Source organism: Hypanus sabinus, chromosome 16 (assembly GCF_030144855.1).
Source record: "Hypanus sabinus isolate sHypSab1 chromosome 16, sHypSab1.hap1, whole genome shotgun sequence".
NCBI classification, from domain to species: Eukaryota; Metazoa; Chordata; class Chondrichthyes; order Myliobatiformes; family Dasyatidae; genus Hypanus; species Hypanus sabinus.
The window spans coordinates 17,804,317-17,828,169 of record NC_082721.1 but is presented as its reverse complement, the minus strand read 5'-3'; positions in this window follow the sequence as shown (position 1 = coordinate 17,828,169).

The following is a 23,853-nucleotide window of genomic DNA, read 5'->3' as shown; positions in this document are numbered from 1 at the left end:
ATTATGAGAGCTGTCAACTGAAATTCATCCCTTTGCTAAGAGCAACAGCTATACCTTTCTGTCAAAATAATGGTCCAACAAGCTTTGTGATGCGGCTTCCCGTTTCTTGACAGCAAGGAGGCATGTTGACAAAAATAATGCTGCAAAAGTATGAATCATGAAATCATTGAAATTTAAAGCACAGAAGGAGACCATTAAGGCCTTTGTGTTCATGTTAGCCAAAAATGGACTTTAGATTAGTCTAATTTCCAAGGCCCTGCTGGTGTGTCTTTGAGTAATCGTTATACATAACGCTTCTGTCCGCATTCTTTCTTCAATATTCCACCACCCCCACTGAACTCATTACTTCCTCAACTTCTATCCAATTCTCCAATTAGAATGAAATAATACAGCACAGAAACAGGCCCTTCAGCCCATCTAGTCCATGATATTCTGCCTAGTTCACTACTTGCACCAAGATCATATCCCTCCAAACCTCTCTCATCCATGTACCTGTCCTTTCTTATGTACGAGTATTACAGTTGAGTAAAGTAACCTGTGCATTTCATATTTCAGTAGTAATCGAGTAATATTGTAAATATATTGTTTGAGCATTCTCGTTTGTTTAAATAATTATGGCGATGTAAAAATGCATGCATTGCATCCATCATGATGCTAACATGTAATATGTGCGCACCTCACTTAAAAGTGAACAAAAACAAGTTATCCTGGGCTCATGTCTTTCTGCTTTCAATTAATTTAATGCTTTAGAGTTGCAAGACATAACAGTGGCAATGAGGAAGTTTAAGGTAACCCAAGATGATTACCTGCCTATGGATGCACAGTGAGATGTCCAAGTTTTAAAAAAGTGCAGTGAGAATTGGTCACATAAACCGTGAGTACCAGGTTATAATAATCATGAACAAAAGGAGCAGAGAAGGCTGGCTACATCGGAAAAAATGACGTGTTTGATTGCATCAAAGATAACTTGCTGCTGTATATGGTACAAATTGAGCAGTATTTTAAAGGAAGTGGAATAGCCAAAGAGAAACAAGTACTAGTTTTGCTGAGTGCTTTAGGAGGAAAAGCATACAGTTTGCTTTGAAGTTTAACTGCTCCAACCAACCGTCTGAAATGAGCTTTGCAGTTATCATGTAGGTAATGCAGGATCAGTTATGACTGAAGCCATTGTTGATAGCAAAATACTTTAGGCTTCATAAACCAAATCAAAAGGAAGTGGAGTCTATTTCAGCATACCTGGCTGAATTGAAGAAGTTCTCCAAGCATTGTCAGTTTAACAATGGGCTCAATGATGTACTGAGAGACCATATAATTTGTGGAATCTTACAACAATGAATGGGACAGTTTAAAATTTACTATGCTGTAGATGTCTGTATAGTATTTGTATTATGTAGTATATTGTGTATAGTTGAGATGCATTCTATATTGATTTGGAGTTATAGCTAAGCAGGGAGGAGTGGTATGTATTTAATATTTCAGAAGTATTTGTGTAATATTGTAAATATATTGGTTAATTAAATATTCTTGTTCATTTAAATAATTCATAACAGGTTATATACATGAATTGTACATATCGTGATGCTACCATGTGATATGTGTCTACCTCGCTCAAAGTAAAAATGGACTAAGACAAGCTTTCCTGGGCTCCCGTCTTTTTCCTTTCATTTATTTTAATGCTTTGGAGTTACAAAACACAACAGTTACTGCACATAACTAAAACCCTCTGATAATATTGTGCCTGCCTCAGCCACTTCCTCTGGCCGCTCATTCAAAGATTCAAAGTGCGTTTAATATCAAAGTATGAATGCAATATACAACCCTGAAATTTGTCTTCCCCACAGTCAGTCATGAAACAAAGAAGAACCACGGAACCAACTGCTCAAAGAAAGGCATCAGACATCAAACACCTCCACCCCCACACACAAAAAACAAATTGCGCAAATGGCAACAAAAAAGAACGAGTGAAAACCCAGAATATAAACCACAAAATCAAAAGGCACATTTCAGTACAGTTTGGCTCAGTGTTCATTATCTGCAGGCTGTCCTGATTCAAAAATTAACCAAAAGTAGAAATAAAAAAGGGTGACCATAGCTAGACTAGAAACTAGAACATATCATAAAACTGAATTACAGTCCAAATCTACAATCCATGACAATTAAACCTTGCTCCAGCATCAACTGCCAACAGCATCAGGAGAAAGAGATATCAGTCAAATACAAGGATCTTCCTTTGGGAGCAGTGAGCGAGAATGTGAGAGACGGCCACACACAGACACCTTCTCCAGCAGCAGCAGTGAGAGGCTGATGGACAGTGCTGAATACTCACTATCCTTCCACACCCACATCTCCCACGGCACTTTAGCTGGTGAGAAATGCAGTCTATGGGTTTGCAGCCTGTCACCTGGCCTTTATAACATATACTGCGCTCACTGCCTTGTGGAGCATTTTCGGAAACAGCCTAACGCCTGATCACCCAATCAGCCCAAAATCACACCACCAGAATGTAGATTACAGACTCTTGTAGTAGCAGAATCATATCTGAAATTTTAAAAATGGTGTCGCCTTTGGTAGTGTTCTTTGCTGGCTCCATTTTCTTTTGTATACTCCCAGTACTCACCAACATCTTCATGGAGAAAGTCATCACTCAGAACCCTTTTAAACCTAATCTCTCTGAGGTTAATAGTTAACTGATGAATAATTAACTCACATCTACTTCTCTTAAATACTGACCTTCCTCCACAGGGAAACAGGTTTTTTCTGTTTGACCTGTCTAGTCATCTCAAAGTTGTATACTCTTCAGTTTTATCTCCCAATATTTTCTTCCCATAAGAAAATGATCGCTAGGTTAGACAGCTTCTGCCCATAACCATAATCCTCCAACAATGCTTTTACAAATTCCCTATGTGATTTCTCCAATACAATCATAACTTCCAAATATCTTCCACTATGATCATATCTTTCAACCAATATTTCTTGCAGTTCTAGGACATCCTCCCTGTACTGTATTCAGTGTCTCAGTCAATAAAGGCAAGTATCTAGTATACATTCTTTACCCTTGTTTGTTCTTAAACCTCCTTTGATATGTGGGCATGTATTCCTGCTGGTTGTCTGTCATGTTTGATGATGACGGGAAACCGTGTGGGTGAGTGTTTAAATTGGAAACACCATTATGCTGGGGCAGTTCCACTCTCTTTGCCTCAGAAATCCAAACCCAGCAGTAGAAACAGGTGTCACAAACTGGGGCCTTCCTTGGTTGCAGTGGATGACCATGAAGTCTTTTGTACCTTGTCCTGCCCTTTGCTCTCCACTGGGTGCTGCAGCACCACATTCCCAGCCATTGGATTTCACTGTAGTTCTCACCCGCGTAGTCCACCCGAGGTGACTTTGCATGCTGGGATAGGCATGTCCCTATCTCACTGGGAAATGAGGCCACTGGCTACCCTCATTTGGCTTAGCCCGCCTGATGGTGTGGCCACTGTCGCATGTAAACAGCTACTTGGAGCCATAGGTGAAAACTGAGAGTCCGGTGGGGACCAAAGATGAATGAGCTGCCCCAAAGTGGATATGACAAGCCCCTTCACCAGAGGTGGTTCCTCTCCCTGGACACCCCACACATTCCAAATGTTTTCCACAATTCCTCTGTTCCATTATACTTTCATTATCTTGGCTTTTACTGTGTATTCCAATGTCATGCTTGCCCTTCCCAATTGTGATACTTCATATTTCTTCATCTTGAATTCTATTTGCCGCTCTAGAACCTTCTGACCAATCCATTAATATCTCTCCTGCAAGCAAGAGTGTCACTGTACACTATATTGCCAAATTGGCATCATTAGCAAAGTTCTTAATTGTATCCAACTTGTAATCTTCTCTCAAACTAGAAAGAGAAAACTATAATGCAGAAGGATACACAGAGAAAATGCAGAAGGAACTCAGCAGGTCGCACAGCATCGACAGAGAGGAGTAAACAGTCGACATTTTGGGCTGAGATCCTTCATCAAGACAAAGGAAGGCTGAAGAAGCCAGAATAAGACTGTTGGGAAGGGGAAGGAGTACAAGCCGGCAGGTGATTGGTGAAACCAGGTAAGGGGAAAGGTGGGTAGGTGGTGGAGAGTGGAAGAACTGCGAAGCTGACAATTGAGAGGTGGGGAGAAAAGGCTGAAGAAGAAGGAATATGGTAGTAGAGGAGTGTGGACATGGGAGAGGGGCACCAGAGGGAAATGATGGCCAAGTGAGGGGTAAGATAGGACTCAGAATGGGGAATGGACAAAGGGGTGCAGGGAGCAGAAATTACCAAAAGTTGCAGGTCAATATTCATGCCATCAGGTTGGGGGCTACAGAAGATTTTAGTATGGGTTGGCATGCTAAATGTACACATACACTCCGGAACATCCTGAGCTGTTTTAGCATCGTGCTAATGGCGATGCTAATGTGGTATCCCTAAAAGGACTGCTGTTCTGTCCTTGATGAAAAGAATCTGTCAAAACCCAAGATCAAACCAGGGACCTTTAGATCTTCAGTCTAACAGACTCACAGCTAAGCGGTTTTGGCACCGCAATTTAATGATTCCCCTTCTCAGTTTTCATGCACCCCATGCCCTTAAGCACATGGTGATATTTGCAGTGGGTGTATACTCCAGCTGGACTTCTACCCTGCATAAGCCATTGAATATTAGCAAGCTAGAGTTCAATGCTAGCAGACTAGCAGCAAGGAATTACTTTCTCCAGGAAATAACCTCAATCTCTTCATCGTGTTATTAAACGATGAAAGTCTGTTTTTCTCCATATCAACGTGAGTATTCATTGACTGACAGATTAGACAAATGACCAACGTGTTTGATCATAGCTGCAAGATAATCTGTTTGAGTTCCTTCTTTATTTGAAATAGATGTGATGGACAAATATTAAGTATTTTGAAGATAAGGGGTAGTAAATGTTTCCACTTGCATCTTCACATAGGCAGCCTTTTGGCCATTGAAAGGAAATTTGTTTCATTTGATTGGTTTCAGAAAGCAGTTAAGAATGACGGTGAATGAATTAAATGTGTGCTGTCCATTGCTTAGAGTGAATCAACTATGAGTAAACAGTAAACTGTATGCTCATTATAAAGAGTACTTTTTGACTTTACTGAAAACCAATTGAGACTGTTCTGCTGAAAGATTATTCCTTTGACATGTTCAGTCCGTTTCTCTCCATGGATGCTGTTTGACTTGATGATTATTTCTGTTATTTAATGGGTTTCAATAGGTACATTTAATGTCAGAGAAATGTATACAATATACATCCTGAAATTCTTAAAGCTTCACTTCCACTGCTTCTGGTCTCCTGCACTGTTCTGACAAAGTGTAAGCTCAAGGAATGGTATCTTTTTTTTAACTAGGCACTGAAGTCCTCAGGACCTGGCATTTATTTATTTAGAGCTACAGCATGGAACAGGCCCTTCTGGCCCAATGAGCTCCCCACCTAGCAACAGACCTATTTAACCTAATCACAGGATAACTTACAATGACCAATTAACCTACTAAACATCCTTAAACTGTGCGAGGAAACTGGAGCACTCAGAGGAAACCTTCGTGGTCACGGGGACAGCAGTCAAACTCCTTACAGACAGCACTGGAATTTAACTCAGAACTCTGGAACACCCTGAGCTAAGCTAATGTGGCACCCTTAAAAGAGTTGCTATTCTGCCCATGGCAAAAGGTATCGGCCAAAACCCAGGATCAAACCAGACTTTAGATCTTCAGTCTACCACTCTGCCAACTAAGCCATTTTGGCACCAGAGTTTTCATTATTCTGCTGAATATCTTTAGGCTGAAACATTCAATTTCTCTCTCCACGTATCGGGCATTCCATAGCAACTCACACAAAATGCTGGAGGAACTCAGACAGTCAGGCAGCATCTATGGAAGTGAATGAACAGTCAATATGTCAGGCTGAGACCCTTCTTCAGGAATGAGAAGGAAGGAGAAGATGCCAGAATAAAAAAGTGGGGAGGGTTAAGGAGGCTAGCTGAAAGGTGATAGGCGCAGCTGGGTAGGTATGAAAGGTAAAGGGCTGGAGAGGAAGGAATCTGATAAGAGAGGACAGTGGACCATGGGAGAAAGGGAAGGAGCGCTTTTATTTATATTTACAGCATCTGCAATGTTTTATTTCTTTTGGTCTCATTGGAGAAAAGGCAAATGCCAGAGGTCAATTCTAATCTCTAGGAGAACATTGTATGACCGCAGCCATTACGGGCACCTGAAAATATCACCCTTGAAAAGTAAGAACAAATCTATGGAAGCAACAAGTCTGACAGGAAAGCAGGAAAAGCGGGAAACACCCATCAATTCACAAAGCAAGTATGGAAAGAGACATAGAGTTAAGATTTTAGCTGTGATGTTCCCAGCATTTTGTTGTGGGATCAGAATTGCCCTTACCTATTCCTTCCCCGCGAATGACTGTTTACCAAGGCTGAATGGACTGCTCACAATCTCAGCATTCTAATATGACTGGAAACCAGTCCCATTTCCTCTCCAACCACAGCCACCAATGTAAAGGACAGTAGCATCTCTGTCTTCATTTCGTTGCACTGTTGCCGAACCTATTGGTGCTTTAGTTAACTGCAAACTCAAGCACACCAATTGCTTTCATGGTTGACCTGCAACTTACAAACTGTCCAATCTACCCAGCTCTTAAAATTCACCTGCAATACGTTGGTTAGCAGTAATCGTCCATTATTCTGGTGACTGCTGATATACTATGCCTCCTTGTCCAGCAAAAACCCCCAATCATTCTCTAATCTTTCTGTGGTCACAGCCTTCCTATCTATGTAACTTAATTCATCCTATAAAATCCTTTATCTCTCCTTGCTCCTCCATTTCTGCCCCTTGGAACTCCCTGACCCATTGTTGCCATAACCAGACTGAGCTGAAGGTAACTAACAGGGTATAGGGAGGCCTGAGTCCCATAAACCCCAAGGTGGTGAAGATACTGCTATGTTGAGTTTGGACCATAGACCAATAGTAGCATCAGAATTAAGCCATTCAGCCCATCAAGTCTCCTCTGACGTTCAATCATAACATTTATTATCCCTCTCAACCCACTTCCCCTTTGTTAACTCAGAACCTATCAACCTCCACTTGAAATATACCCAATGACTTGGTCTCTACGCTAGTCTGTGGCAATGACGTCCTCAGATTCACCACCTTCTGGCCAAAGAAATTCCTCTTAATCTCTATTGTAAAGGGATATCTTTCTATTCTGATGCTGTTCCCTCTGGACCTAGACTTCACATCTATAGGAAACATGCTTTCCATGTGCATTCGGTCTCGGCCTTTCAATATTTGATAGGCTTGAATGAGAGAAGAAATTCTACCTCATGTCAGTATTAATAATCTGATCTTTTGTCTATAGGACAATACCCTATAGGTAGATAGGATCATAAAGTAAGCTTTTGGTGCATTGTCCTTTAAAATTCAAAGTATTGAGTACAAGATGGGATGTTATAATGAAATTGAGTAAGACATTGGAGAAGGCCTGGTTTTGAGTATTGTATGCAGTTTTGGTCACTCACCTACAAGAAAAAGAGTACAGAGAAAACTTACAAAGATGTTGCTGGGTCTGGTGGATGTGTTATAAGGAAAGAATGGATGGGTTAGGAATATATTGTTTAGAATGTAGAAGACTGAGAGGAGCTTCAATAGAGGTGTGCAAAATTATGAGGGGTATAGGTAGGTTAAATGCAAGTAGGCTTTTTCCGCTGAGGTTGGGTGGCACTACAACCAGAGGTATGGGTTAAGAGTGAAAGGTGAAATGTTTAAGGGGCACACTCAGAGAAGTTTGGATAGGTACATGGATGGTAGAGGTACGGAGGGCTACAGTCTGCTGTGGGTCAATGGGAATAGGCAGTTTAAATATCAGCATGGATTAGAAGGCCAAAGGGCTTGTTTCTGTGCTGTACTTTACTATGACTCTATGATTCTACTCTCTAATTCCAAGCTATTCCAAGAAAAGTCATTCTCTCCCTACACCCCTATCAAAACTCTTAGAATCTTAAGAGACTTCATGAGATTACTACTTATTCTTCTGAACTCCAGAGAAAATATGGCCAAGCTGCTATTTGTTTTCTACAGTTTAGTGAAAATCTACCTCACTAACACCAAGTCCACTCTGTTGTTCCTTGCGTAAGGAGTCTGAAGCTTTACAGGCTGGTCCAGGTGTGATCGCACCAAAACTCAGCAGCAAGATTTCTCTACTTTGATCCTCGTTGAGTTCCTTGCAGATTACATGGTTACAAACAGGCAATTATTTAATCGTTTACCATAAATGCAATGGTGTATTGATAATCTTAGATTCCTTTCCAGTAAATGCATTTGTTTTCTTTCCATTTTTACAAAAACTGTTTTACTTAATGAGTTTCCACATGCATTCATTAGTTATAATCGGTCATTTAAAGGAAAATCGACACCACTGTTCAGCTGTGCCATTGTTACCATGGAGACTTTTATGTGTTGTATGAAAATTTAAACCGAGAACAGGTATCAATGTATTGGTGCAATGCAGATTGACAATGCACAGTTTACCAGGAGGCTAGTTTCAAGGGAATAAGTTTATCAAGGAATAAAGGTGAATCATACACGGTCACTTCAAAACTAAAAAAATATATTTTTTTCATTAAAATTTAATAGTTAAATCTGTGCGCCATCCGTCAATTAAAGCATTTCTGTAACGTTTAGTGTACTTCAAACATTCCAAATGCTTCGCATAAAACAAAATCAAAATATAACTACCACCTTGGCATCTCGGAAACTTAATCACAGTTAATTAAATTATAGAATTAAATAGCTAATGTCGGTCCTGGTGATTAAGCAATTAACAGATTGCTGTAAAAAACCCAATAGATTCATTATCCTTCAGGGAAGGATGTATTTCTTCCTTCCCCAGTGTAGCTTATGTGTGACTTCACTGAGTATTAAATGGCCTCTGCAAGGCACAGTTCAAGTCCAAAGTGAACAGGAAATGAATGCCAACCTTGCCACAAATATGATCATCCCAATAAATAAATAAAAGGCATCTGACACTTAGGAACTGTTTGATAAAGCAGATTAATCAGATGGATTTGAAGGGGAATCTCCTGACAGTTTTGAAATGTTTGTGACTGTTATATTAGCTTCCACCAGCTAAGGATTCTAAGACCTAGAAACATATTTCACGTTGATGAGTAAAAACCATTGTGCACGCTGTCACAAATAGATTAAAATTGTAATCTCCAAGATCTCTGAGGATTTGAGGAGGAATTTAACACTGCTTTTCCTTCGGAATATTTGGGATTTCATGTAGCACTAGAAATGTGGCTCTGGAATGAAATTTTACCCAGAGACATTGGCAGTTGTGCAATATTCCCCTGCCCCTCCCTATAAATCCTTTTCCTTTGTCTTCCAGAGTGATTTTTAGCCTAAGAACATGGTACTCCTTACTTACTTGAAAAGTAAACATTTAAAGAGAATGCCACTTTGCTTGTAAGCATACTGTCTGAAGGTTTAATAGCACTTCAACTAATGTTTTTTTCCAAGCAGATCAATGTCACTTTGTAGCTTCCCTGCACACAGAGCCATTCTTTCACTTTCAAATGCATTTTCTTTCATCCAGGTGCACTCACTATCTAGGACACCTTGCAGAAGCAATGATTCAGAAAGGAAGCGCACCACAACCCAGGACATGCACTCTTCTATTTACAGCCATTGGACGAGGAGGCACAGGAACTCAAAGACCCCACCCTCAATGTTCCTCTTTCCCTCTGTAATCAAATTTCTGAACAGACAATGAACCCATGAAGGGAGTACCTAATAAAATGGCCCCTGAGTTTATATTCAGGGTCTTCTGCTGCTGTAGCCATTCATTGAAAGGTTGATGTGCTGTGCATTCAGAGATGCTCCTGCAAATCATTGTTGCAACACATATGAGTTACTGATGCCTTCCTGTTCGCACGAAACGTCTGGCCATTCTCCTCTGACCTCTCTCATTAACGGGGCATTTTTGCCCACAGAGCTGCTGATCACTGGATGTGTTTTTTTTTTCCACAACATTCTCTGTAAGCTCCAGAAATGTTTTCAGTGGAAATCCCAGGAGATCAGCAGTTTCTGAGATACTCGAATCACCCTGCCTGGCACCAACAATCATTCCATGGTCAAAGTCACTTAGATCACATTTCTTCCCAATTCGGAACAACAAATGAACCTCTTGACCATGTCTGCATGCTTTTATGCATTGAGTTGCCACCATGTGATTGGCTGAGGAGAAAGCACAATCTTTATCAGAGTATAGGGAAGTCTATACTAGAGGACATAGAGTTAAGGTGAGAGGACAAAGTTTTAAAAGGGACATAAAAGGAAGCCTTTTCCACACAGAGGTTGATGGGTAGTTAGAACAAACCGCCAGAGGTGGTGGTATACATGGGTATAATTATAATTTAGACAGGTACATGGATAGAAGTGGTTTAGAATGATATGGACAAAATGTAGCTCATATAGACATTTTGGTCGGTTTGGAGATTTGGGTTATTGGGTGTGTTTCCAAGCCGTATAGCGCTAAGACTCTATAAATACAGTCTAACCTTTATTAAAGCTCCAATCCCCAAGCCATACTGGAGTCACAAAGAGTTCCTTCCCACTAATTTCTGTTCTGGAACTTATGGCTGCAAGTGGCCAAAATGCTACCCCTGCCTATTCACCTCCTCTTTCACTTCCTTTCAGGGCCCCAAACAGTCCTCCCAGGTGAGGCAATGCTTCACCTGTGAATCTGCAGGGGTCTTCTATTGATTCTGGTGCTCCTGATGTGACCTCCTCTGCAATGGTGAGACCCGCTTTAAATTGGGGGACTGCACCTTGTCCACCAAAAACGAAACATCTCGTGGCCAAACATTTCTGATTTCCATTCTCATTCCGATATGTTGGTCCATGGCCTGTTCTTGTGCCATGATGAGGCCACCGTGACGGTGGAGGAGCAACACCTTATATTCCTTCTGAGTAGACTCTAACCTGTGGCATGAATATCAATTTCTCTTTCCAGTAAAAAAATCCTCCCCCTCCATTCTTTAATTTCCCACACTGGTCTCTTACCTCTTCTCACCTGCCTATCACCTAACTCTGGGTCCCCTTCTCTTTCCCATTCTCCTATGGTCCACTCTCCTTTCCTATCAGATTCTTTCCTCTCCAGCCCTTTACCTTTCATACTCACCCAGCCTTCACCTATCACCCTCTAGCCATCCTCTTTCTCCTCTCCCCACCTTTTTATTCTGGTGTCTTTCCCTTGCCTTTCCGTCCTGAAGAAATGTGTCAACCTGAAGCATCGACGGTTTATTCATTTCCATTTGTGCTGCCTGACGTGCTGAGTTCCTCCAGCATTTTGTGTGTGTAGCTTTGGATTTCCAACATCTGCAGAATTTATTTTCTTCTCAAAGAGTCACTGTCACGTAACACAGTAACAGCCCCTTTGGCCAAATGGTCCATATTAACTAAGATTCTGACCGAAGCTGGAATAACTTGCCCGTTTAGCTCACTTCCACCTTAACCTTTCCTATCCACGTACCTGTCTAAGTGTATTTGAAGTGCTGTTAAAATAGCGAACTCATGCACTTCCTCTTGTAGCTTTTTCCATATACTGACCATCCTCTGGGTGATAAAGTTGCTGCTCTGGTTCCAAATAAATTTCTCCCCTCTCAAACTATGACGAAAGTCTGCTCTCAATTGTCAGCAACTTAAATTAACTTTACTGGACAATTTAAATAGCTCGGTTCCTGTGCCTGGAAATTTTTGAGGAGTTAGATTTACTTTGTGATGAAAAACTTTTATGAAAATTTAATATAAACTGCTGGTTACCAGTGGAGTTCCACAGGGGTAAGTGTTAGGACCACTGCTTTTTATGATGTATTTTAATGAGTTGGACTACGGTATTAATGGCTTTGTGGCTAAATTTGCCAGTGATACAAAGATAGGTGGAGGAGCAGGTAGTGTTGAGGAAACAGAGAGCCTACAGAGAGACTTAGGTAGTTTAGGGGAATGGGCAAAGAAGTGGCAAATGAAATACAATGTTGGAAAGTGTATGGTCATACACTTAAGAAATAAACGGGAAGACTATTAATTAGGTGGAGAGAGAATTCAAAATGCAGAGATGCAAAGGGACTTGGGAGTCCTTCTGCAGGATACCCTAAAGGTTAAACTCTAGGTTGAGTCGGTGGTGAAAAAGGTGAATGCAATTTTGACATTCATTTCCAGAGGTATAGAATATAAAAGCAGGGGTGTGATGTTGAGGCACTCATGAGACCACACTTGGAGTATTGTGTACAGTCTTGGGCTCTTTATTTTAGAAAGGATATACTAACATTGGAGAGGGTTCAGAGAAGATTCATGAGAATTATTCCAGGAATGAAAGGGTTACTGTATGAGGAGCGTCTGGCAGCTCTTGGGCTATATTCCCTGAAGTTCAGGAGAATGAGGGGGGATCTCATAGAAACATTCCAAATGTTAAAAGGCCTGAACAGATTAGATATGGCAAAGTTATTTCCCATGGTAGGGGACTCTAGGACAAGAGGGCACGACTTCAGGATTGAAGGACATGCTTTTAGAACTGAGATGCAGAGAAATTACTTTAGTCAGAGGGTGGTAAATCTGCGGAATTTGTTGCCTCGAGTGGCTGTGGAGGCCGTCATTGGGTGAATTTAAGGCAGAGATAGATAAGTTCTTGATTCGCCAGGGCACGGGGTACGGGGTGAAATCAGGGGAGTGGGGATGACTGGAAGAATTGGATCCGCCCATGAATGAATGACAGTGCAGACACAATGGGCTGAATGGTCTACTTCTGCTCCTATATCTGATGGTCTTATGGTCTTACAAAAGTTGCCCACAAATACACACCACAATTTGATAAATACAGAAGCAAAAACATTACAACACTGGAGTTACTGAGGTGCATATGAAGTGCAGTGAGAAACATAAAGAAGTAAACACATGTTTCTATTGGCAGCTGTTTGAATGATAACCAATACCATGCGATTTAACAAAATCAAAATGCAAACCCTTCTTAGTGTTAAATTACAGTCAACAAACTGATCCAAGGCTTCGCTGTGGAGTCTGATTCAATGGCTTTTATCAAGTTTGTCTCATCTTCTATGGAAAATTAAATGTGATTAGAGGAGTTGCAGTGTGCTGCTGCTGAATTGGAATGAATTATTATTACAGTAATGTTAAATTCACAGAGGGTGGTAAATGCCTGGAGCGCATTACCAGGAGTGGTGGTAGAGGCTGAAACATTAAGTACTTGTAGAAAACTCAGATAGGGCATGTGGATGTAAGAAGTATGGAGGGTTATGGACTATGTATAAGGGTGGAGGCATATTGATCAAAATCAGAATCACAGTCAGGTTTAATATCACCAGCATACGTCATGAAATTTGTTGTCTTTGCGGCAGCAATACATTGCAATACATAATAATAAAGGAAAAAAATGTGAACTACTTTGAGTGTATATATATATATATATATATATATATATATATATTAAATAACAAAGAAGAAAATCTGCAGATGTGACATTAACAAGTTAAATAAATAGTGCAAAATTAAAAATTAAAAATAATAGTGAGGTAGTGTTCATGGGTTCAATATCCATTCAGAAATTGGATGGCAGAGGGGAAGAGGCTGTTCCTGAATCATTGAGTTGGTGCCTTTCGGCTCCTGTACCACCTCCCTGATGGTAGCAATAAGAATGTGTTTATGTCCTGGGTGATGGGAATCCTTAATGATGGGCATCACCTTTTTGAGGCATCACTCCTTGAAGATGTATTCCATACTGCAGGGGTTAGTGCCCATGATGGAGCTGACTACGGTTACAACTTTCTGTAGCTTATTTCCTGTACAGTAACTCACCCAACCCCCTCACCCCCAGAATGCTGTCCATGGTACGTTTGTGATTGTATTTGGAGACATAAAATATAGCAACTGTTACGCCTTCTTTGTAGCTGTTCATAGAGTAGTTTTGATGATCAACTCTAGTAGTCTATGATCAACTTCTTGTTAGTTAATCATAGACAAAAGATCATAACAAAGGGATACACAGTGGGCCAAAGGGCTACTGTGCTATGTTCTATGTTCTAGATTTTACACTTAGTTTTTAAAGCCTATGGAAAAGAAAACCTTTTGATTCCTTGCAAGTCCTGTTGCATTGTATTGATCCAGTCCATGGGCAAACACCGGAAAATTTAAAAAATTTTAATACTTGTGATTCCAGATGATGCAAGTACTTTGCAAAACAGCGCCGGTGAACCAAGGGGACATTCTGTGGGCTTCATACAATACTTTTAAATATATCTCTTTTGAAATACTCTCACTGCAATCTGCAATGTGTGATTTCCCTTTAAGCAATGTACTTTTACAGTATATTGACTTAATGAACTACAAATTTCACATCTTTAGAAAGACTGGCAGACCTATCTCTTAAGCAAGCAGATGCAGCACCTTAAACAGACGAAGGTTCATCACCATGACCAGAGGTGAAGTAGGAGAGGGTTAGGACTCCAAGCCAGACTAAAACACAGAGATATGAGTCCTCCTCTGTCCAACATCTTGTTAACAAGTATGCAGTCGCTGGAAAACAAAATTGGAGACCTGATTACAAAATTGGTGTATTGAAGGGAAATGAGAAATTGTTGTGTTCTGTGTTCTCCCAAGACATGGCTTACTCAGAACATGCCAGATAAGCAATCAGACCTGAGGGCTTCTCATACACAGTATGGACTGAAGCGGTGATTCAGAAAAGGCAAATGGCGGAGGTGTGTGTTTTGTGATAAACTCTTAGGTGCTCTGATGTGGTGCTTTTGTTGAACTTGTGTTGCCCTGATCTTGAACACCTAACACAAATGCTATCTGTTCTATTTACCACGGGAGTTTTCCTCCGTAATCCTGGCCTCATTTAAAATAAAATGGCTGACTATAATCAGGCATGGTGCTGTCACCAAACAAGAAACAGTCCATCCTGATGCATTTCACTTAATAGTCAGAGATTTCAATCAGGTTTGTTTGAAGAAATCCCTGCCCAATTACCATCATCATATAATTAGCACCAGAGGTCCCAATACACAAGATGACTGTTATACTAAGATAAGGAATGCCTACCATTCCATACCCAGAATGCATTTCAGAAATCTCCTGGCTGCCATTCTCTTACATGCAGAAGCTAAAGAGCAAGGCTCCAGAGATTAGGACAACAAAGAGGTGGTCATGGGAGGTAGAGGAGCCGCTATGGAATTGCTTCCAGTTGGTGGACTGGGCCATGTTCAAGGACTCTATTCTGATTATTATTCCATTATGGATTAATTGAGTATGCTCACAAGAAAATGGATTTCAGGGTTGTATATGGTGTCATGTATGTACTTTGATAATAAATTTACTTCGAACGTTGAACTTTGAACTATTTATCACATGGAAGAGAGCCATTCATGCCATCATATTTAAAGTACTCCATCTTAACCACTTCTCAGCTCTTAGCTGTTTCCTGAATTTCAAATACACACCAAGGAGCTCATTAAATACACTTAATGGCCACTTTATTAAGTAACTCCTGTACCTAATAAAGTGGCCACAGAGTGTATGCTCATGTTTTTCTGCTGCTGTAGGCCATCCACTTCAGGGTTTCATGCTTTGTGCATTCTCTCATTGACAAGGTATTTTCACCCTCAGAACTGCCACTCACTGGATGTTTTTCCGTTTCTTACAACAAAAAATTTTGTAAACTCTAGAGACTGTTGTGCATGAAAGTCTGAGATCAGCAGTTTCTGAGATTCTCAAACTCTGGCACCAACAATTTGTCCATGGTCAAAGACTTGTAGATCACATTTCATCCCCATTCTTATGTTTGGTGTGGACAACAACTGAGCCTCTTTATGTCTGTATGCTTCATGCATCAAGTTGCTGCCAAAAGATTGGCTGATTGGATATGTGCACTTACTAGTCAGAATACAGGCCACTGATCCATCCAGACAATTACATTTAAACTACTCAGTCTGTCCTACTTCCCAGCCTTACCCGCTATCTCAAAATTTAAATACGAGGGGTGATTGATAAGTTTGTGGCCTAAGGTAGAAGGAGTCCATTTTAGAAACTCTAGCACATTTATTTCTCCTACATTTACACACTTAGTCCAGTGGTCATGGAGCGCATGAATCCCTTCTTTGTAGAAGTCGACGTCTTGGACCTCCAGAAGTGATCCTCAACAGGGGTGATTGATATGTTTGTGGCCTAAGATAGGAGATGACTTATTAACTTCAAACTTTCTGCACTTTCACTCAAAGAGTTGACCTGCATGTGCATGTAACGAGAGCTGTATCCCCTTCTACCCAAGGCCACGAACTTATCAATCACCACTGCTGTGGACCACCTGGAGGTTCAAGACGCTCTCATTACATGCACATGCATTTCAACTCTTTGAGTGACACTGCAGAAAGTCTGAAGTTAATAACTCATCTCCTTCTACATTAGGCCATGAACTTATCAATCACCCCTGCTGTGGACACTTTCTGGAGGTCGAAGATCTGTATGCTCCATGACTGCTGGACTAAGTGTGTACATGTAGGAGGGGTCTATGTTGAAAAATAAATATGCTAGATTTTCTAAAATTTACTCCTTCTACCTTAGGCCACAAACTTATCAATCACCCCTTGTACTCTTCAGGAGATTATTAAATACAAGGAGGATTTTATTTTACAACTGCCTCCAAAGAGCACCTTATCTTCAGTGGAGCTTATTTTCAGTTATAATGACGCACACTTTCTGTTCAAATTAATCCATAATTAGATAAAAAGAAACCCATTGAATTCAAAGAGAACAAAAAAATATATTTTTTATTTGCACCGATTAAGAAACATGTCAACCTGCAGCAACATCTGCTACTCCACCTAGAAGCAAAATGCAGAGAAACAAGTCAGCCCACATTTAGAATGGAAATTGTTAATTAAAGCCAGCAACAACATTTTAAAGTGAAATACTGATAAGCCTGGTGACAGAATTGATTGAATACTAGCATAAAATAAAAGGAGGGTTGCTTGTGTTAAATAAAATAAATAGAACATAAAGTAGTTCAATGCTGCATTTCCATTAGATGAGTTATTGTTTACATATGTGTAACTTCCACAGGTGTTCAGAATCAGATGCAGGTTTGTTATTATTGGCATATGTTTTGAAATTTGTTGGGTTGTGGAAGCAGTGAACATAAAATATTTCTATATGTTATAATAGTAATTATCAAAATAAATAAGTTCAATAAGTACATTTAGTGTCAGAGAAATTTATACAACATACATCCTGAAATTCTTTTTCTTCACAGACATCCACTGAAACAGGGCTGGCCCATGAGTGCATGAATGAATGATGGTTAAATGTTAGAACCCCAAAGCACCCCCCTCCAGCTGCCCCCTCCCATGCACAAGCAGCAGTAAAGCAATGATCCCTCCCCCCCACAGGCAAAAAAGCATCTGCACCCCCATGTAGTGCAAAAAGAGTGCAAAAGAGTGAGGCAGTGTTCATGGAATCATGGGCCACTCAGAAATCTGATGGTAGAGGACAAGAATCCATTCCTAAAATGTGAAGTGTGTGTCTTTAGGCTCCTCTACCTCCTCCTAGACAGTCAAAATGGGAAATGGGCATGTCCTAGATCATGTGGGTCCTTAGTAATGGATACAACCTTCTTGAGATATTGCATTTTGAAGATGTCCTCAATGGTGGGTAGGCTCATGCCCATGATGGAGCTGGCTGAGTTTACAAGCCTGTGAATATCTTTACAATCCTTGTGCATTGGCTCCTCCAGTCAGAATCCTCTCCACTATACATCTGTAGAAATTTTCTAGAGACTGTGATTGACATACCAAATTCTATACCCTCATAATTTTGTATACCTCTATCAAATCTCCTCTCAATCTTCTATGTTCTAAGGAATAAAGTCCTAACCAGTTCAATCTTACCTTATAACTCAGGTCCTCCTGGGCCAGCAACATCCTTGTAAATTTTCTCTTCACTCTTTCAACCTAATTTATATCTTTCCTGCAGGTAGATGACTGAAACCACACATGCAAACACTACAAATTAATCTTCATCAACCTCTTATACAATTTCAACATAACATCCCATCTCCTGTACTCAGTACTTTGATTTATGAAGGCCAATGTTCCAAAAGTTTTCTTTGCAACCCTATCTACCTGTGATGTCACTTTCAATGATTTATGGACCTATATTCCCAGGCTCCATTCAGCTACTGAATCATACCTAGGAATGATAGTGAAAGAATGAACACTGAATCATGTATTATCCAACTTCAAAGTTCAAAGAAAATTTATTATCAAAGCACATATATGTGACCCTATACAAATCTGGGATTCATTCTCTTGTGGGCATACTCAATAAATCTAATAACCATAATAGAATCAATGAAAGACTGTACCAACAGGGCAAACAAACAGTGTTCAAAAGACAACAGGAGCCTGATGGTTGAATCTGGTGGCGTGAGCCCTGATGCAGGATGGTGGGGGGTTCTTTCCTGGAACAGTGCTCTGCGTAGATGTGCTCAATGATGGGGAGGGCTTTACCCATGATGGACCCGGCAGTATCCACTACATTTTGTAGGATTTTCCATTCAAAGGCATTGTGACCAGTGAGAGGCGTTATGCATTGAGTTGCTGCCACATGACTGGCTGATTAGATATTTGCATGAATGAGCAGGTGTCCCTAATAAAGTGACCACTAATTGTATTGTCAGGTCAATATCAAAGTTCAAAGTTCAAAGTTCAAAGTACAAAGTGAAATTTATTTATGTAAACAGAGTACATAATGTCACCGCGTACAACCCTGAGATTCACTTTCTGTGGGCGTACTTAGTAAATTTATAGAACAGTAATTGTAAACCGTAAACATCAGGAACTGTTAACTTTTTAGAACCTGTGCAACTGTAATGCATTGGAAAAAGTGAGACACAATAACGTTTTAATATGCCAAGACAGGGATGGTGGGGTGAGTGTTGAACAGAGGGGAGAACCAAAAAGAATGTCAGGGTTAATGTGCAAGGCAGGATTGATTAAATGGGATAAAAAAGGGATGGAAGTGCAAGGACAGAGAGAGTGGAACTGGAAAATATAAGGATGCAAAAGTGGAAGTGGAAAAGGCAAGAGCAGAATGGAAATTGGAAGATTTGAATCTCAAATTGAGACACAAGTGACTGCAGGTACTGAGATCTGGAGCAACAAACAATTCCTGAAGCAGGAGTTTCCAACCAGGGGTTAACAGACCCCTCAGTTAATGGTAGGGGTCCATGGCATGATAAAGCTTGAGACCCCTGCCCTGAAGGAACTCAGTGAGCAGCATTTCTTGGAGGAAAGAAGTTGGCAATCAAAAACCCGCAACAGGACTGAGAGTGCAGAGGTGAGATGGCCAATATAAAGAGGAGGAAAGGAGTGGTGAGATAGGAGTCCAAAGTGAGTGGTGCACTATGGAGGGTTGTAAGACGATAGGCAGTTATGCCAAATAGAGGAGTGGGAGGGGGGAGTCGGGGGGTGGGGGGGAGTTGTCTGAAATTGTTGACTTTAGTTTTGACCCTTGAAAACTGTGAAGTGCTTGATCAATTGATGACATGCTGTACTTTAAGCTAATGTTAGCTGTATTGGATCAGTGCAGGCCACTGAGAATAGAAAGACTAAAGTGGGAACAGGATGCTGAATTAAAGTGACAAGATATGGCATAGTTAGGATCATGCTAGCAAATTGAATGGAAAAGTTCTGGAATCTCTATTTAGTTTCCCCAATTTAGAGGAGACAGCATCAAGAGTAACAATTATAATTTTAAATTGAAAAATATATGAATTAATTCCTAATACAGAGTTTGGAGCAGAGGAATGGAGATAGTTAAAAAAGGGCAAGGGCTACATCTCCTGTGGAATGGGGAGAAGACATTGGTGGTGTCTGAGAAACGAATAGTGTATGATTAAGAGACGGGCCCCCTAAAATCACTGGATATAGAAACATAGAAAACCTACAGCACAATACAGGCCCTTTGGGCCACAAAGCTGTGCCGAACATGTCCTTACCTTAGAACTACCTAGGCTTACCTATAGCCCTCTATTTTTCTAGATCCATGTATCCATCCAGGAGTCTCTTAAAAGACCCTATCGTTTCCGACCCTATGCTGAGAATGAGAGGATCCTTTTAATGGAGGCATCACATATTAATGTGGAGGCTGGTGAAGTGGAAGAGAGGACTATGAGTGTCCAATTGTTGTCCTTGAACAGAGGAAAAATGGTGAGAGAAGAAGCAGGGAGATGAAGAAGAGTGGGAAATGGAGCAGAATTGGACCATAAGGGTCCAGCAATCTTGTTGAAAGGAATCCTTGCATGAGGAAAATGTACTGTACATCAGAGGCACTGTTGCAGACTCTAATCTTCTGCCTTAATAGCCTTGATCAATTCTTCAAAACCAATGTAGCCTGATGACATTTCGCGCCTGGCATGGTTACTGCATCAACCGGAGTCTTTGGAGGTTAAATATTAAATCATGTTCCACTCTTCACTTAACCGGCTGCAATAAATCCATAATGATGATGCAATAACCATTGGAGCGCTCAGCTGGAAAATAGTGCTTGGTCTCAACGGTGCTTGTCTATAGATCCAAGTTAGAGGTTTTCTATACCATTATGTTGTCAAGTCACAGTGCTACAATTCCTAAACAAGAAAATCCAATGGCCTCAAAACATATTGCTTATGTCACCTGATCCTAGTAACCAATCTGACAATTAAATTAGAAATAGAACTGCAATCCGATTGTATCTACCTCATTAGAAGAAGCGGCCTTGGTGAACTGTCCTGGTTAGACAGATAATAAATGAAAAAAAGGTCCAAGCAATTACTGCTCTGCTTTCTCTGATATGTTTTTAGGGAACTTGACTGGAACAGAGTTAAAGGGATCAAAACAGTGAAGGAATTGTTAGCAGCAGCCAGATATTAAGATTTTCAAAGGGATTAATTAGATTAATTATTCAAATATACTGGAAGCTAGTTGCAGTATGAATAACCTTGACCTTTGCACCTTGGAAACCAAGAAGCAGATTATCTTGAATCCTGAAAGACTAATTTACATCTGTTGTGCTTTTACAGGTCACATAGTTCTAGAAATCCATCCACAGAATATTGGAAAACTGGTACTACTCAAACAAAAGCCACATTAACAAACACTTTTCGAAGGAGTAAATTCCAGTCATTAATATCAATTAGTCTATCACCGCAAACAATGAAGAGGTGAGCGAAGGCGAGGCTGACTCGAGGAGCAATGGTCAGAGTGAGGTTGAGGCATGTCCAAGATGGAGTTGGAGTGAACAGAGTGAGGAAAAGTTGGAGTGGGGGAGTTTTGGAGCCCATGTGTCTCAACTGAGAGTGAGGTTGGAACGATCTTAGCACTGGGCTGATTTGTAAGGGTCAGGTACAGGCCAGTAGGTGGCAGCGGGGACCTGGTCCAGAGTGTATCATTGAGGTGGGGCCCGGGTCCTAATGCAGGGGACGACCCGGTGTTTGGATAATTTAAACGCTGGGCCAGGGTGTTGGGAATGGAGGCAAGGGTCGGGCTGGTTCTGCTTGCCACTCTGTGATGTTTATTCTGCTCTCCGCAGCACTGAGGCTGAGGCTGTCTCCTGTTCCAGGCTGCGAGCTCTGTGACAATTTGCCCTATCGTATGATAAACTGAGGCTAAGGCTAAGGGCCTGCTTTGGTTGCTTTGCATTTCAGATCTATGGACTCACTTTCATCTGAATGTTGTTGCTTGCTTTCATTGTTTGTATGATTTGAGTTTTTATTTTCTCTCTGTGCATTGGGTATTGGTCTTTTTTTTAAATTGGGTTCTTTTTGGTTTCTTGTTATGTGCCTGCCTGTAAGCAGACAAATCTCAAGGTTGCATAATTTATACATACTTTGATAACAAACGTACTTTCAACTTTGAACCTTCTGAACCTTTTGATGCGAGATTGTGAACTTTGGTGGCCAGCTCATACAAATGTTACAAACACTAACGCAACACCAAAATTGAATCACCAGTGACATTTGAACTGCATTCTTCTGAATCACAGCTGGAACCATTTCTTCACAGAAGAACCAGATTTTTAAAACAAAATATATTTATTTATTTAGCATGGAACAGGCCCCCTTTGTCCCTCAAACCTGTGGAGCCCAATTACACCCATGTGACCAATTTAACTTCTAACCCGTCTGCTTTTGGAATGTTGGAGGACACCAGAGCACCCAGAGGAAACTTACGTGGTCATGGGAAGAACATATAAGCTCCTTACTGTTGGTGGGGGGAAGTGAACCCAAATTATTGGTGCTGTACTGCATTGCTCTGCTACTGTGCCGCCTTTTTAAAATAATGCTGAAAGTTCACACCGGGCACACCACTACTGCAGTTATAAATAGGGTGCTGAATAACCCTTCGCAAAACAAACCTCAGGCAGCTTAGACGAGACTGGAATCACAGTCAACATGTACCAAGCTGGCTTCAGCAGATTCCCTTCTGAAGTAAAGGTCAGAGGATAACTTGTGAAAAGAGAGGTTCCATGTTCAGCAGGGCAAAGCTGATTGAAAAAGTGAAGAGAAGCATTGCGCCATAAACCTCCACCATCTTCCCTCGTGGCACTAACATTAGGAAGTAGCCCTTAAAAGATATCGCACGGTATAACCAGCAGACTTTAGGCCTCTGGGAAGTGTTGACAAGGAGTGCATGCATGTTGCAGTAATGGGAGATGGGTGCAGGGTCCTGATGGAAGAAAGGAAGACGGGCTTCTGAAGAACGGTCAATATCCAAAGAGGGGAACGGACATTTGACTTTTCAAGTTGCTACCACTCCAGATGCAGGGACTCAACCCAAAATACCGACTATCCATTTCCCTCTAATAGATGATGCTGCTCGACCTTTAGGTGTCCTCCAGCAGTTTGTGTATTGCTCCAGATTCCAGCAACTGCCATCAGTCTTGCCTCCATTCTGAAGAACAGTTTCTGCATTTGACAGCCACCTCATTCAAAGGACACTTAGAACAGGAAATCGCCAGTGATGTCTCAGCATGAGTTTTTTTCCACACTATTTCAACTTTTGAGAGCCTCATAACACAGCCGGACGGCGCTTCCCGACGTGGATGCGAAAGTACACAGAGATGAAAATTTGAAGGTTCCCCATTTTGCTGGGTGAGCTGTTTTTGAGAAATGCAGCATGACAGAGAGCAGTGAAGTTTATCCTGTAACATACGCTAGGTGACCACTTTATTAGGTACCTCCTGTAGTCTTTTTGCAGCTATTGCCCACCCATATCAAGGTTTGATGTGTTGTTAATTCAGAGATGCTTATCTGCACACCACTATTGTAACATGTGGTTATTTGATTTACTGTTACCCTCCTGTCAGCTTGAACCAGTCTGGCCATTCTCCTCTAACTTCTCTTATTAACAAGGCATTTTCACCTACAGAACTGCTGCTCACTGGATTTGATTTTGGCTTTTACACCATTTTATGTAAACTCTAGACATGGTTGCACATGAAAATCCCAGGAGGTCAACTGTTTCTAAAATACTCAAACCGCCCCATCTGGCACCAACAAACATTCCACAGTCAAAGTCACTTTGATCATATTTCTTCCCCATTCTGATATTCAGTCTGATGAACAATTGAATCTCTTGACCATGTGTGCATGCTTTTAAGCACTGAGTTGCTGCCAAGTGAATGGATAATTAGATAGTTGCATTAACGAGCAGGTGTGCAGGTGTACCTAAAAACGTGGCCACTGCATGTATAATAGCAGGGTTCTGAGAGGA